The sequence below is a fragment of the Amphiprion ocellaris genome, chromosome 1, assembly GCF_022539595.1.
Source record: "Amphiprion ocellaris isolate individual 3 ecotype Okinawa chromosome 1, ASM2253959v1, whole genome shotgun sequence".
NCBI classification, from domain to species: Eukaryota; Metazoa; Chordata; class Actinopteri; family Pomacentridae; genus Amphiprion; species Amphiprion ocellaris.
The window spans coordinates 37,686,267-37,692,529 of record NC_072766.1 but is presented as its reverse complement, the minus strand read 5'-3'; positions in this window follow the sequence as shown (position 1 = coordinate 37,692,529).

Sequence of the window (6,263 nt, the reverse complement as noted above, 5' to 3'; positions counted from 1 at the left end):
TCCATTTTTGGGAAGTTTGGGGCCATAAAAGATTGACTTTTGTCACCTGTTGCACAGATACTGGTATAATAGGTTACTACAGCATCTCTGTAGATAAATTATGCTGTAAATGTGGGAGGAACTTCATAAAACTTTGATATAAATGTCATCTTTATGAATTCATGTTAATCCAATGTCACTGTAAGCAGAACATTTGGGGTTTTTTGTGACAAAATAATCAATTTTCTGTCAGTTTAAGCTCTGTTTTTTCTATATTTTCCACAAAATGACTACCATGTCATGTAATGACCATTGTTTTTAGCTCATTTGTGTGATACAACACAGTACCACTGCTTTGGTTTAACAGATTTAGGAGCATTGTACTTTCTAAATCTGAGAAATTTGAACAAAACAGAATATATCCTAAAAATATCAGACGTGGGAAGCACAGTTTTCCTTTGTAGGGAGTTTGGGACATAGAACAAAATTTGTAAAACTTCCATAAAATGCAGATCTTGTGAATTCCTGTAAGTACTGCAGAAAATTTGTGGGGTTTTTTTGACAAAATAAGCAATTTTTAGGTCAGTTTAAACTCTGTGAACAGTTTTAATAGGAATTACATTAGAGCCTTGGTGGAAACACAGAGGAGGCATGAAAATTCCATCAAATCAAGGAATTAAAATTATTATTATTAATTTTTTGAGCTGCAAAGCAGTATCACTGCTCTGCTTTAATAGATTTGGGAGCATTGCACTTTCCAAATTTAAGAAGTTTGAACAAAATGGAAAATATAAAAAAAATATCAGTTGTGTGAAAAGCAGTTATTAATTTTTGGGTCACTGAAAGATTGATTACAGAAGTAATTGGTTCCTAAAGTGCCTCTGTTGTTATACGATGCAGCAAATGTGGGGTGAACTTTGTAAATCTTACACAAAAATACAAATCTTGTACATTTTTGTAAGAATTGCAGAGCATTTAGGGATTGTTTTTGGACAAAATAATAAATTTTTACATCAGTTTAAGCTCTACTAACAATTTTAATTGGAATATTTTCCACAATATCTTCCATGAAATTAGGGCTTCTGTGAAAATGCGGAACAAAATTGAAATCATCCTAAAAATATGACCCGTGTGTGAAATAGAGATTTCATTTTCAGGGGCATCGACAGATAGATTTTTGTTACACACAGAGCAATCAGTTCCTATAGCATTTCTGTCGTCGTATGATGCAGAAAATTTGGGGTCAACGTTGGAAAACTTTCATAAAAATGCAAATACTGTAAATTCTTGTTAAATTTGCAGAACATTTGGGGGATTTTTTATTACAAAATAATCAATCTTTAGGTCATATAAGCTCTAGTAGCTATTTTAATTAGGACATTTTCCACAAAATCCCCCATGTGCACTTAGAAAAATACAAAAATAAACCTTCCCATTTTGTGTACAAAACCTTGTGCATTGTGTTTGGCTGTAGCACACTGTAACAGTAGCTGCTCTGTTTACAGTGGATTCCCTCATTAACAACAGAGCCCACTTAGCTGCGGTGGGGCTCTAATACCCCTCCTCACCCGTCCATCCCCCTCCTCGCCATCATGTGGCTCATCTACTGACTGCTGACACAGCCATTGCTCACAGTGTAAAGCAGCTCTTTGGCCTGCAGCTCGTTAGGGGTTTGATTAAGGGGGTGTCGGTGCTGGTTTGGGAGGAGGTGGGTGGAGTGCGCAGGGTCAGGCCAATGGGCAGCTGGGATTAGCGGCGGCCCACCATCTGCCACCCAAATGTTGCAATAATCAGGGTGAGGAAATCAATTGCCTGAGTAAATATCATAGACACGTAAGCTCATTTAACCCGCTAAATTAAAGTATCGGCCACTCCTGAGAGTGTTTCACTGCTGCACAGAAACAACGATTCTCATCCTGGTTATTAACTGGTCTTTGGTTCACTTTCTAACATGTAAATACAACTCAAATATGATCAATGACTTATCTCAGTGTCCCTACATATTTGTGTGTATCTATACGGTAAAAAATTAAATGTTTTTAAACATTTTTCACTGAATAATTTACATTATTTTACAGATCTTCCCTCTTTTGTTAAATTACAGATAATATCAAGTAAAATCACAGGAAAACTGCTTTAATTTACATAGCAACTGTAAAAACAAACAAAAAACCCTGACATTTTTGTTTATCAAATGGTCAGAAAAAGCAGAAAAAGGCACAGACTTCTGTTAATAATAATGTAACACAGACTCATTGCCTTTACTATATGTGGACCGATCATAATTATGCATAGTCGCCTCTTAAAGGCATATTCTACACCAGAAAAAAACTCTGCCTTTGGTACACAAACCTGTGTTTTTATATTCCACATACCAATTTGCAGCTGTATGCAGATGACACAATCATCTATACATCTGCTTCTTCTGCAGTGCAGGCGATAAAAGAACTTCAGACTGCATTTCAATTATTACAAAGAGCTTTAAAGGATCTAAAATTGGTTAAATGCCAAGAAAACAAAGCTTTGACAATCTATGAATTTTTACTACATATCACTAATTTAGTTAAGAAACTTAAACTGAAGATTGGTTTTTATTTTAAAAATAAAACATACTTCACATTCTCTGCAAAGAAAAGCCTTGTGGAAACCAGCTTTCTATGTGTGTTTGATTATGGTGATCTACTGTGCAGCCCTGCAGCCTCCTCCACCTTAAAGAGACTTGATTCAGTGGATCTTGCTTCACGGCGTTTCAATTCAAATGTAAAATCTCTCACTCACCACTGTATTCTCTATGATCTGGTTGGCTGGACATCACTAAGCATTTGAAGACAACAAAACTGGAACATGTTCATCTATAAAGCTCTGCTGAACAAACTCCCAGAACACCTCAGCACCTTCTCACTTTCAGTTCTAGTAGTTACCATCTGTGTGCCTCCAAGTGGTTGCTGTTGAATGTTCTCTGGACTCTAATAGACCTAATAGACTCTGGCAAAACAGCGTTCTCTTATCATACACCATGATCATGGAATAATCTTCAAAACACAATAATTTCCACTAATGAGTTTAAGAGTATCGTAAAGAATACAGTGAAGGAGGAATGTCAGTGCTTTTCTTGAGAGGTCATTGTCCTTGAATAGCTGTCAACCTGTTTTATTGTTAGTTGTTTATTTATGTATCATGTATCTGTTTTATATAGCTTTTTACATTTTGTAAGGTGGCTACCTTGGCCAGGTCTCCCTTGTAAAAGAGATCTCTAATCTTAATGGGAGTTCCTAGTTAAAGAAAGCTAAATAAATATATTTTATCTGATTACACTGACTGATTCATTGTTTTGATGTGAACTTAGTGTCACATATGTCCTGTTAGAGCAGGGAACGTTACACCTTTGTTATTCTCATGCTTCAACCAAAAACACCACATAGCTGTGCAGGATGTTTAAAATCTGAAGTCAGTAATATATTTCCAGACTGCAATTGTTTAATTTAGAGCTGAAGCCCAAATACTTTCTTGAAGATACATGTTAAAGTCTCAGTAAAACATGTGCTGCTTTTAGCCCAAAGAGTTACAGCTGCTGGTTCCACAAATACTTTTAACCAAGTGTAGTTCTTGCCTAAAAAGGTTCTTTTAAAAAAGAGTAAAATGCATGTTTTTGATATATAAGTGTCATCTCTGATTTGACTGAAATTTTCATAGCAAAAAATAGGGATATTTATAAAGATCTATTGGAAATTTTAGCTTAATATATGAAATAATTTCTGAGATTAACAACAACAAATATTTTTAATAACTGTCCATAATTTGAAGCTGTGTTTGAACCACAATATCTCAGAAACTACTTCAGATAAAATCATTAAGTTTATACTGTACCTAATCATGGCATTGATCCAGAATCTTTAATATTGGACAAGCAGATGAAATAATTTCTGATTTAGGGTGAATTAAAATACAAAATAAATCTCTCATGAAAAATACCTTATTTGTGCACAAATTCATTAAAAAATGGATAATGTTGAAGTCAACTAGTTATATTTTCTGAACCATATGGAACTGAACGTCACAATGATACAAAAAACATACAGAAGACTTTATAATATGAAAAATATGTCATGAAAATAAAAAACGTGTCCATGTTGTTAAATTGTAAATCCATAATTCTGTTCTACTTGACTTAACATATCTAGAATTACTCAGTAAGTTTTTCTTACTAATTTCTAGAAAATGCCTCGTGTGCTGGAAACCAGTGGAATTAACATAACACCAGAATAAAGTTAGAAAGTTTTCAATCTAAACTGGCTCTGTGACGTCCTCGTAAAGGTCTTTTTGTTCTTAAATTGAATACTATTACGTAGATCACAGTTTTGGCAGATCAAAGCTTTAATATCTCCAACTGACATCCAGATGCTGCAGATCCCTGATCCATAATCCAGCTCAAACTCGTTTTTAATTGATTGTATGAATAACTCAGGTTGCGTCACACGTGGTGACCAATAATCTGCTCAATATGACCAATAATGGTGAGATTTATGTTTGAAGAAGAACACAGATGCTGCTGCATATGAGTCATGCTAACAACATGCAGGGCTTAATGCAAACAGATGCCTCGCCTGGCACACTTTTCCCGCCTTCAACTAAAGCATCATATTGTTATCTAATCGGCTCAGGCGTAATTAAACTGATATATCCACATCCTGTCTTTTACACCATATTACCTTCAAACATCTAAATCGCCAACTGCCTTAATCCTAAAGAAAACAATTAATTTCCATGCAGCAGCATGTACACGATAAAGGAGCCTCCCCTGGTATGTTACTGGATAATCCGCTAACATGCAGCAGCTAACTGGGTGCTATAGAAAACCAATATGGCGCTCTGCAGGGGGAAGAGGTAGATCCCAGCGAGAGCCGGCTGCCCTCTAAGGTCAGCGCAGTGGTCACTTATTGTTGTGCTGTCGAGGCCGATGCCGCAGAGACGCGTCAGTGGAGGATTAGCGAGCGGCGGCACATGTCAGGCAGCGAGAGTGTGGACCGGAGCGTGCCGGACTCCCCGAGCGTCATCACACTCAGAGCTGCTGACGCTCAGGAGGAAGCAGAGATCTGCTCAGCACACAACCTGAACTTTATCCACACGTGATTCTCACCTGCACACTAATGACAGAATGAATGACACATCATACACACTGGGAATAGAGCGATTAGCGGCCTGGCAGATTACCGTTTGCCATTTTCACTAAGACCTGTATCTGTATTTTTACCTCCTTTAGTCTCCCCTCTATGTCTTTAGTCACAGAAAAGTCTCTCAATCAGAAACACAAACCAGGAAGTTAGTTTCTCTCACAGTAGCTAAGGCTACGCTATCAGCTAGTGGCTAACTTAGAAGGCAGCCACAGATTCATCTGACACAGAGTCTGGAAAACAATAATTAATAATGCTTTAAGATCTGGACCTAAGTGGAAAATAAAAGTGATAGAACACTAAATTATGTATCATTCCATCTGCACTTTATTTGACAATGTTGGTTAACCAGAGGGCTGCACAGTGGTGTAGTGGTTAGCACTTTCACCTTGCAGCTAGAAGATCCCTGGTTCGCGTCCCGGCTTTCCCGGGATCTTTCTGCATGGAGTTTGCATGTTCTCCCTGTGCATGCGTGGGTTTTCTCCGGGTACTCCGGCTTCCTCCCACAGTCCAAAAATATGCTGAGGTTAATTGATTATTCTAAATTGCCCGTAGGTGTGAATGTGAGAGTGATTGTTTGTCTCTGTATGTAGCCCTGTGACAGACTGGCGACCTGTCTAGGGTGTCCCCTGCCTTCACCCGAGTCAGCTGGGATAGACTCCAGCCCCCCCATGACCCTAGTGAGGATTAAGTGGTGTATAGATAATGGATGGATGGATGGATGGATATATATATATATATATATATATATATATATATATATATATATATATATATATATATATATATATATATATATATATATATATATATATATATATATATATATATATAAAAAAGTTACTTGCTGTGTGGTGACCTGTGTTAAGTGGCAGTACTGGCCTTAGTAAAGTTGTCTTATTAGAGTAAGATTAAAAAAGTATTTTATTTTTTAAATATCCGGTTGCCTTGTACATATTGTACACATACAGAAGGTATCAGTGATTCACGTCAAAAGGGTTTTTACAATAGAATCCAGTTAAGTGCAACTAAAACTTGATAATATGCTACCACACAGAGTTAAATGACCAGAAATAACATGTTTTAGATGTAATATTTAAAGCTTAAAGGACC